The sequence below is a fragment of the Sminthopsis crassicaudata genome, chromosome 1 (genome assembly GCF_048593235.1).
Source record: "Sminthopsis crassicaudata isolate SCR6 chromosome 1, ASM4859323v1, whole genome shotgun sequence".
Taxonomy (NCBI): domain Eukaryota; kingdom Metazoa; phylum Chordata; class Mammalia; order Dasyuromorphia; family Dasyuridae; genus Sminthopsis; species Sminthopsis crassicaudata.
Genome location: NC_133617.1, coordinates 478,338,082 through 478,348,629, shown reverse-complemented (window position 1 = coordinate 478,348,629; position 10,548 = coordinate 478,338,082).

Below are 10,548 nucleotides of genomic sequence, written 5' to 3'. Positions count from 1 at the left end.
TCTTATTCCTATTTACTTATTTGATCTTGCTCCCTTCTCTTGTATGTAATCCAGAGTGCAAAAGTCATTTACACAAGACCCTTCTCATTGACAGAGACTGGTTGTTCAGTATCCCTTATCTACATGAGGAGCAAAGTTATCCAGAGCATGAGAGAAAGTATATTCTGATCTCTTGGTCTCCAGCTTTGAGAAAGATGATAGCCAATTTTAAATCCTCTTCAGGGACAATTCCTGAAAGGAAAGACTCTGAAAAGCAGGTCTTCTATGGAAGTGCTGACTACTCTACACATTGGCTTCTCCAAAAATGAAGAAAGTCTTACACAAATGCATATTGAGTTTTGAGTTGGATGTACATTTATTTTCAAGATCATAACCTGCATTTCCATCAGTCCCTTTAGTAAAATTCTAGTTTTGTTCTTTTTGTTGAAAATTTTTCTAGGGCATCTGAGTCCATTTCCCCAATTTAGTCAACAGGATAACTAAACCATTTTTTGGTCATTCATTTGGAGGGGAGGGCCATCTGGTCATCAGGGTCACCAGTTTGGTCAGTTATCACTATCCAGGACAAAGGTAGCAGACATTTTGGGAGACTGAGCCAAGTGTATTGACCCCTACCATGTTCTCTGTATATTAACAATAAATCTCTGTTCTTATATGTCTGTGTGCTTATGTAATATGTATACATATATGTGTGTGTGTTTATGTGGTATATATATGTATGTGTGTAATATATCTCTCATAAATGAAAAAGAAAACACAATTGAAAATACCTGTTAAATGAGCTCCAGTTAATCAAGTTTCTGGAGTTTATATATTAACATCCCATTGACATTCTCATGAAACCAAAAACCTACACATTACAGTCAAAAAGAAGAATTTGTTCTTTTCCTCCAGGAAGAGAGTTATGATTCTTTGAAAAAAAAAAAAAAAATCCATGAACCTCCCAGCTGCCCCTTGACTTTTTCAAAACACCTGTAAGGCATATACTATTGTCCCCATTTTTCAGATAAGGAAACAGAGTTTCAAAGAAATTAAATCACTAGCCCATGGACAAGCAAGTAGTAAAGGTCAGAGGTAGGGTTCAAACTAAGGTCTTCGTTTGCTCTTTCTACTATAGAGGGCTGTCCTTCTCATTCCTGGCAGAGCAGATTCTACTTGAATGCTTAAGCTCAACAGCAAAGCACAGATAAATAGAAATTTGCCTGAGAATTAAGTGCCTCTCATTTAGATTCTAAGGAAATCCACAGATCTGTGGTAATACTTGCTGTGTGCTGGGGCAGAGGAGGAAAGAAGGAAAGGGGAAGAGAGAGCTGAGCCCAAACTACATAATCCATATTTACATAATCTGCCATTTAAAAGTCAGGAGCATCATCCAACACAATGCACCACCTCTTTTCCACAGGGCCCCTGCCTCCATGACACATCAGGCCTTTCTTCCAGTGTTCAAATGGGTTTTTGATTTATGAAATAATAATCTCCAGGATATAGACATCCATTGAATGAAAGAATGGCAGATAAGATAAAGGCAGGAAGAATGGGGCACAGGCAGACAGGTGAATTGGATAACTGCCTTTCCCCTGGCAGACTGACTAAAGGTTGGGAAGGGTCCCAGGAGTAAAAACACCTAATACCACCAGGGACAGAATTCTCCCAAGGAACGAGAATATGGACCAGCTACTTCAAGATGTAGGTGATCACCTGAAAGTGAAGCAATGTCTTACTCTTCTCTGCAGAGAAGTGGTGGATTTTAAGGTAGGAGGGAGTACACAACTGTCAATGTATGGATTTCTTTTGGCTAATGGTAAGACAAAGGGAAAGGGAATTCATAGGGAATAATAATTGTTTTTTAAAGTTTTCATACTTAGTTTTTATTAATAAAAGATTTATAAAACTTTGAGTTATATAAATGCTAGTTATTATTAAAATAGCTACTTTAAATAGGTGGCACAGGTGATAGAGTACTAGAACTGATATCTGGAAGATCTAAATTTGAGTCTTACTTCACATACTTTCTAGCTTTATGACCTTGGCCAAGTTGCTTAACTCAAGTTATGGTCTCAGTTTCTCCATTTGTAAAATGGAGTGATAATATCATCTACCTTCCAGGTTTATTGTAAGGCTCGAAGGAGATACTTGTACATCTCATGGCATATTAATAAATGGTACTTACAACCTTCTTGTTCCCTTCCTTTTCCCCTTAGAAAATGAAAAATGATCCATGTTTTTGAGGATCACAGAACAAACATCCAGTCAAGAGCTGAACAAATTATACAGAATCAGAATCTAGAAGAAATCTATCTAAATTCAAGTCAGACAGTAGAGATATAGGAACCTTTCCCCATTTTCTTCCAGCTGCTACCATTAGATCTCCCTCCAGTTTTGACATTGATATGGGTTGAGAAGCATAGGTGAAAGTGTTGGCAAACAGATTTTTTACCCCAATTTAAGTCCTCTATATTTTGAGAGCTAAGGAAGATCATACAGAGGAAGATTAAACAACTGCTTCATTGTATTTTTACTCTCCTACCCCAGCCAACCAAAGCCTTGTACCAGAGCTGCTAACAAGTATCCAGATGGGAAGGTCTTTGGTGTATTGGAAAGCACAAATCAGGAGACTAGAATTCTAGACCTGACTCTGCCATTATTTTGCTACATGACCTTGGAAAGTCACTTAAACTATCTAGGCTCCAATATCCTTATCTGGAATTGGGAATAATAATACCTTCCTCCATTTCTCATCATTACCACCCACACACCTCTCAAAATTACTGTTGGGATCAAATGAAATAACAGATGCTTTGAGAAAAAAAATAAAACTCTACCCAATTATCAGGTGTTACAGTAGATTTATTAGCGTTCTCTTCTCTTTCCTCACCCATCTTCTATAGTGGTGGCTAACAGAAGACAACAAAATAGAAAGATGAGAAGATTCACAAACTGGATATTCAAGTTCAGGATAATTGAGTAGGCAATCTCTCAAGGCCACTGAAATTATTTCTGAACAAGCAAGAACTTTACCTCCAATGAATGACTTGCAAAGAAAGGACCTAGTTAGTTACATTATCTCTTCCATTAGAATATGAGTTTCTTGAAGGCAGGGAGCTGGTTTTTGCTTTTCTTTGTACTCTCAAGCACCTAGCACAGTAAAAGTGCTTAAATACTTGTTAATTGACAGTCATCTCTACCATTGACCATGGTGCTTGTAGTAGTGGAAATATTGGCTTTCAGATAAGAACCAAACATTTCCCAACCTAACTCCTTCTCAAATCTTACTAGTGAGAGATTACAAATTGTAATTCGATTCAACTGGGGTAGGTGGAAAGATATAAATGAACAAAATTGAAGAACCAAGAAAACAATATTCACAATGACTACGGTGTAAATAAAGAACAACTATGAAGTAATCAAAAATGAATGTTGCAAAATTATAAAGAAAAAATTTGGTTCCATAGAAAACATATGAAAAGACAGAAGTGGGAGGAGTAGCCCAGGAGTGTAGAAAGTGACATATAATGTCAGATTTTTTTTTTAATGTATTGATGGTTTGGCTGATTTTTTAACTTTTTCTTTCTTAAAACAAAATAAAACAAAACTTTTTTGTTTTATGGGGTGGGCAAAGGAAAAAAATAAATATGTGGGGAAATTTAAGTGATGCAAAGCCAAAAGATATAAAAATTTATTTATAATTAACACAATTCAATTCCACAAGCATTTACTAAACTCTACTATAGAATAAGAATGGGGATCAAGACAGAAATAAAACTGTGCCTCTCCTCAAGTAGTTTACATTCTGAGAAGGGAGGCAGGAGTATAAAGGATATATTGCATTCCAATACTAGCCCCTAATTAGTTTATGAAAATTGCTAAAAGAAACATTTTCTAAAATTACTGACATAAGTATGTTTAGACTTGTTGGGCACACAAAAGGAACAGGAGAAAGGGAGGACAGATACAAAAATTACATAATATTTCCAAAAGAGAAAGTAATTTCTAAGTGAGATGGAGAGGACCTGACCAATTTGTGGGATCAGAGAAGTTTAAAGAAGTAGCACTAGATTGGACCTTTGAAGGATACTACAGATCCCAGAAGTTGGAGATAAGGAAGGAAAATATTTTACCAATAAGCAAGAAAGAGCCTGTTCAAACATAGGAAAGATAGAACACACAAAAAACCCAAATGACCAAATCCCAAGAAAAGAACATGTGTGAGGGAAGGTAGCTTGTGGTTTCAGTCTGAAAAGATAGTCTGATACTAGACTTTAAAGGACTTATGAAGGAGCTAACATTTTATCTTAAGAGCAATGGGGAGCAAGAGTAGCTTCTTAATATGGTCAGACCTATAATATAGAATTATCCATTTGATAGCTACATGGAGGATAGTTTGGAGTGAGTAGAGGGTGAAGGTAAGGAAACAAAGTAGGCAAAAGGTGATGTGCACTTGAACTAGAATGATTGTAGCTTCTGTCTTGCTTACTGGCTGTCAATTGTTCCTAGAGCTTTCGAAACAGGATCTGAAGCTCTCCAAGGCTATGGTAACCTGTTGAAAAGGAACCAAGGAACACAGATTGGGAGGATTGGTACTTGCCAAAACTTGGAGATTAAAAAACTTGATTCTCCTTGACTCTGGTCCAGCATAAGAGAAGGGGTAGGAGGAAGACTGGGAAGAAACTAGTACAATGGAAAGGATTCGAGATCAACTCTTGGCTGAAGGACCTGAATGCACCTGCTATTCCCCTTGCCTGGAATGAACTTTCTTCTCTGTTTTTATCTAAACCCTAAGCCTTAAATCCCTGTGCAAGTCCAGCCCATACTAACCTCTTCCCTCCTCTAAACGGCCACAACATAAGTGAATTGCTAAGTAACTGTGGTTGTTTTGTAATTATTTTACTTGTGTGATTTAATTTTAAGCTATAAATTCCTAAGGGCAAGCAAACACTAACTACTCTCCCTCCTTAGTTGTCCCACAGAGCAATTCAATCCAAATATTTATCAAGTGCCTACTCTGTGGAAAATCTTGTACAGACATACTTGGGATTATTGTTCAGGGCTTTCTTAGCAGAGATACTGGAATTGTTTGCCATTTCCTTCTCTAGCTCACTTTACAGATGAAGAAATTGAGACAAACAGGGTTAAGGGATTTACCCAAAAGCACATAGCTAGTAAGTGTCTGAGGGCAAATTTGAATTCAGGCCCACCTCTGTAACCACTCTATCACCTATTTGCTCTGATTGGTATATAGTAGGTACTTAATAAATGCTTATTGACAGACTGTGAGTTAGGCATTGCAAATGTTTATTTTTCCCATTCTATGGATTAGAAAACTGAGATTCAGAGAGATTAAAAGACTTTCCAATTTACTAAATTGGAAGAGACCTCAAAAGCCATGCTTAATTTCTTTACCTGCCTTTTTCTTGAAGACTTCTAGTAAGGAGAAGACTCTCTCTAAAGGCAGACTATTCCATTTTGGAGTAATTCTAATTGTTGGGAACTTTTCTCTTAAATTGGTTTCAAATATACCTTCCTGGAGCTTCTATCTATTGTTCTACCCTCTAGGGTCAAACAGGAAAAAAAAAAGTTGATCCTTCTTCCAACCTAAATCCCATTAACTACTTGAAGACAATTTAAAGGTTTTCTTTTCTTCAATAATAGTTAGCATTTAAATAATATTTTAAGGTGTTTTACATATGCTGTTTTATTTGATCCTTACAACCCTATAGGAAAGTTGCTATTTTACAAATGGAGAAAGTGAGGCTGAGAAAAGCTAAATGATCCCAGGATCATGATACAGTTAAGAAATGACTGAAAAGGATTCAAATTATGGTCTTCTGAATCCAAATTCAATACCCTATCCATTGTGCTTCCTTGGCTGCTTAGTTACCACCCCCTCCTTTTCCTCTAGGCTTCAGAATACCAAATTTAGACTCACCTTACCCTTTTATACCTGTTTTCTCTTTCATAGTCACATTTACAAACATTGATTATGCTCCTAATATGTATGAAGCATTGTTCTGGGGGAGATACATTTTTAGATAAGCTCCTTTACTGACCTTCCTGAAATGTAAGGACATAACACATAGTTACCAAATATACAGTTTTAAGGGTTGGGAAAGTGTTTTATATATTTTATCTCATTTGATCCTCAACCATCCTGTGAAGTAAAAACTATTACTATGCCATTTTACAGATGAGGAAAAAGAGACAGAGAAATTAAGTGACTTACCCTGGTTATATAAAGCTGAGATAATATTTTTAACAACTACAAATATTTTAATTTTTTCCCTGAAAAAAAATTAGATCCAATCCAACATATTCCACTTTTCATTGTTTTATTAAGAAGTAATTACATACTATTAACAATTTTTATTACCATAATTGTATTAATCACTTACATACTGCCAGCTATATGGAAGCTGCAGAAGAGAGAACTCAGGTAGCTACCTCTGAATATATAAAGCACCTGAAATTGTCCATCTTTGTTTCAGTAAAATATTTCAATAATTGGTATGTGACAGCATATTTCATGTGCCATATTTGTCAGTTCTTCCTAACTCCAAGCCTTTTTGACACATAATTACAATACAAAATAATACTGACTAGCATAACAAACTGATTCCAAGTCCAAGCAAGAAGAAAGATCATCACTAACTAAGGAAATTAGACAAGTTTTCATGGATGAAGTAGTATTTGAACTGGGTATTAAAGGAAGATCAGGAATTCAACTATTTGTTGAAGGAAAGATAGAGGGGAGCAAAGTGACATTTGAGGCATATTTGAGGGGACCAGGGACAGAAAATTGTCTGCATATTCTGTAGTATAGAATATATACAGGGATACATTTGAGATAAGGTTGGAAAGGTGGAATGAAGTCTTTACCCCAAGAAGGCACTGAAAGTAAAGAAGGAAGTGACTCCCTCAAAAGACAGAAATCAAATCTAAAGGCCAGGAAGACAACATTGAAGGGTATATCTATAGCCACAAAAAGAGTATCTGAATGTCCTCCACCTTCTGCCACTGAAGACATCAAGACTTCAAGGGCAGCCCAAATAGCCTCTGAAAATTGTTCCTAAGAGAAACAAGCTTGATCATTATACCATCATTAAGTTTCCCTTAACTATAGAGTGAAGGAGACTGAAGACAACATTCTGGTCTTCATTTTAAACATAAAGACCCCCTCAAAATGTGCATCAGTTAAGGAGATAAAGAAGCTCTATGATATCAATATACTGATCAGCATGATGGAAAGAACAAGGTCTATGTCTGACTTACTGCAGAGTATGACTCTTTGAACATTGTCAATAAAACTGGAATCATCTAAACAAGTCCATTCTACCTACAATAAAACTTTTTTTAGTAAATTAAAAAGGAGGGGAAGAGGTGGAATGAGAGGTATCAGATTGAAAGATTAAAGGCTTTGAATTCTACCCCAGAAGGCAAAGAAGAGCCATTATAGGGCTTTAAGCAGAGGAGTAACATGACCAATCAGTCAATGAGCATTTATTAAGCACTTACTACATGCTGGACACTGTGACCTATGTTAGGAAAGACTCAGTTTTGTGAAGGATGGTTTAGACTTAAGCAGGAGTTCTTAAGAAAGGAAGGAAGGAAGGAAGGAAGGAAGGAAGGAAGAAGGAAGAAAGAAAGAAAGAAAGAAAGAAAGAAAGAAAGAAGAAGAAAGAAAGAAAGAAAGAAAGAAAGAAAGAAAGAAAGAAAGAAAGAAAGAAAGAAAGAAAGAAAGAAAGAAAGAAAGAAAGAAAGAAAGAAAGAAAGAAAGAAAGAAGAAGAAGAAGGAAGGAAGGAAGGAAGGAAGGAAGGAAGGAAGGAAGGAAGGAAGGAAGGAAGGAAGGAAGGAAGAAAGAAAGAGAAAAAGAGAGAGAAAGAGAGAGAGAGAAAGAAAGAAAGGAAGGAAGGAAGAAGAAAAGAAAAGGAAAAAAAAGATTGCAATCCTTTTTTTTTTAATATATTTCCATATTTGTCATGTTGTGCAAGAAAAATCAGACCAGAAAAGGGGAAAAAATCATAAGAAAGAAAAAAAAAAAAAAAACACAAAACAAAAAAGGTGAAAATATTATCCTTTGATCCACATTCAATCTTCATAATTTTCTCTCTGAATGTAAATGGCGTTTTCCATCCCAAGTCTTTTGAAATAGCCTTGAATCAACAAATTGTTGAAAGTTGATCACAGTTGATCATCACATAATCTTGTTGTTGTGTACAATGTTATCTTGGTTCTGTTCATTTCACTCAGCATCAGTTCAGGTTTTTTCTAAAATCAGCCTTCAAGGAGGAGTTCTTAACCTTTTTTGTGCCATAGACCCTTTTGTCAATCTAGTGAACCTTATGGAATCTTCAGAATTATGTTTTAAATGCATAAAATGTAAGATATAAGATTATAAAAAAAAACTAATATTAATATTGAGTTATAAATTTTCTGAAAAAAAAAAAAAGTTCAGGAGCCCCAGAATGTAAACTCTGGATTACTGGGAGAAGAAAATAAAGGTGGGAAAGTTTTTAAGAGAATTCACAATGGCTCAGACTGGAGATAGTGAAGTCTTTTACTAGGGTGATGACAGCAAGATTGGAAAGGGGATGGATAAGAGAGAGGCTATGCTGTGGACACTGAGCAAGTGGTTGAATATGAAAAGGAAAGAAGATAAGGAAAAATGCAAGGTTTCACACATGGGAGACTAGTGATATCACAGAAAGAAATAATCAGCAGCCAAAGGAGTGGGTTTAGGGTAAAGGTGGGGAGGAGATAATAAAAACTGGGTTTAGGACATTTGATAAGTCCTGGTTAACACATCCTCTAGTCAATTGGAGTATCTGATCTGAAAGCTCAAAAAGGAAGTAAGGACTAGAAAAATCAACTTGAAAAGTCATCTGCATTGATGGATACAGATTCTAAAGTCAAGAGTTCTCAGTTCAAACCCCACCTTTCATGCTAACTACCTGTGTGCTGTTTAGTCAGACCCGCCTGTTACTTATCTATAAAATAAGAGGAATTAGGTGAGATGGCTCCTGAGCTATTCCACTGCGATCAAAGGTGACAGTTTGACTTAATTCACCATCTATAAGATCTCTTCCAGGCCTAATCTGCTGTGGTTCTAGGAAAAGTCCATGTTTATTCCAAATTAAAATTAAGTCATCACCTAGTTTTAGGGGAGTGGAGAGTGGGAAGAAAAAGGACATTTGCTTTTGCCTGAATCACCAAGGCACATGCAGCTGAGTGCTCCCTTTTCAAGAACCCGTTTCTTATGTACTTGAGCCTTTTTGATTCTGGAGGAGGCCTGAACTGATACTATCCATTGATTCTCTCAGTCTTGACTGTCCCTTTCCCTAGATCTCAGCCTTTGGTTGGGGGAGGTGCTTTTGGAGTCTTGAACCAATCCCAGCTGTTTACAAAGCCTGCAAGTTGCAAACTCCAGCTAGGTCAAAACAGCTAAACAATCAACCGATTCATCTCTGGCCGTTTAGGTCCCCCCGCAACACAGATGCAGATGCTGTCCTGTTTCACCCCTGGCTTTCTCCCAACCATTCTCTCCTTAAAGTTTTCTGTCACTTAGGTGTCGGTGACGGGAACTATAGTCATGGAATATTACCAGACCATAAACTTTGCATCTAGCATTAGATGGCGACCAGTTGGCTAGAGAAGTGAACGACCCCCACACTTGTAAACACATAGCCATGATATTGTATTAACCACAGAGATGTCTCAGGGCTTAAGGACCCTAGACTCAGATAAGAATTGTAACCACAGGATGCTCTTCCCCTCCTCCTCCTGGAATGTCTGCTCCTTCCTGCAGTCCCCCCCATACCCTTTCTCGCAGGTAGCACATACCTTTACTCTCCCCTGCCCCCTTTTCCCCTCCCAACTTTGTCCTCATGTATTGCACCTAGCTCTACCCTATATAACTTGAGCTGTTTCCATCAATAAATGAGACCTTGACAAGATCTGCTTGGTCTCCCTCTTCTTTCTCGCCCATTCTCCCCCAGGCTGTATCCTCCTCGATTCCCCACGAATGGCTGAGTCTCGCGGGACGGGACACTTAGGGCACCTGGAACGACTGCTGCAACCCTCGTAAGCAACGTGGTCTAGCTGAGTAAATCGGCCCGATTAGCGTTGTTAATAACCATAATGATAATACTCGATAATAAGTGTTATATGGAGCATAACGGCAGGCAGATTCTTTCTCTGCAGCTCTTCACCTCCTTTTGCTTTGTGGTCACTCTCTCTCTCCCCAATATTCAGGCAGAAAAACTGAGGCCTGAAGATGCAGGAAGAGGCAAATGGGTGAGGAGGGAGGGAGCAAGAGACGAGTTTCAGAGAGGGAGTCAGGCAGCTCCCATCACAATGAGTCCTACACACACACACACACACACACACACACACACACACACACACACCTTATGGGGACCTGGGAAGAGATTAGCAGAGTCCCATCGGAAAGGCAGAGTTAGAGTAGAAAAAGGTACAGATAGGAATGGGGAAGAGATGGAAATGAGGATGAGTTTAAGATTGGGATTGGAAAGATTTCATGTTTATGCACATTT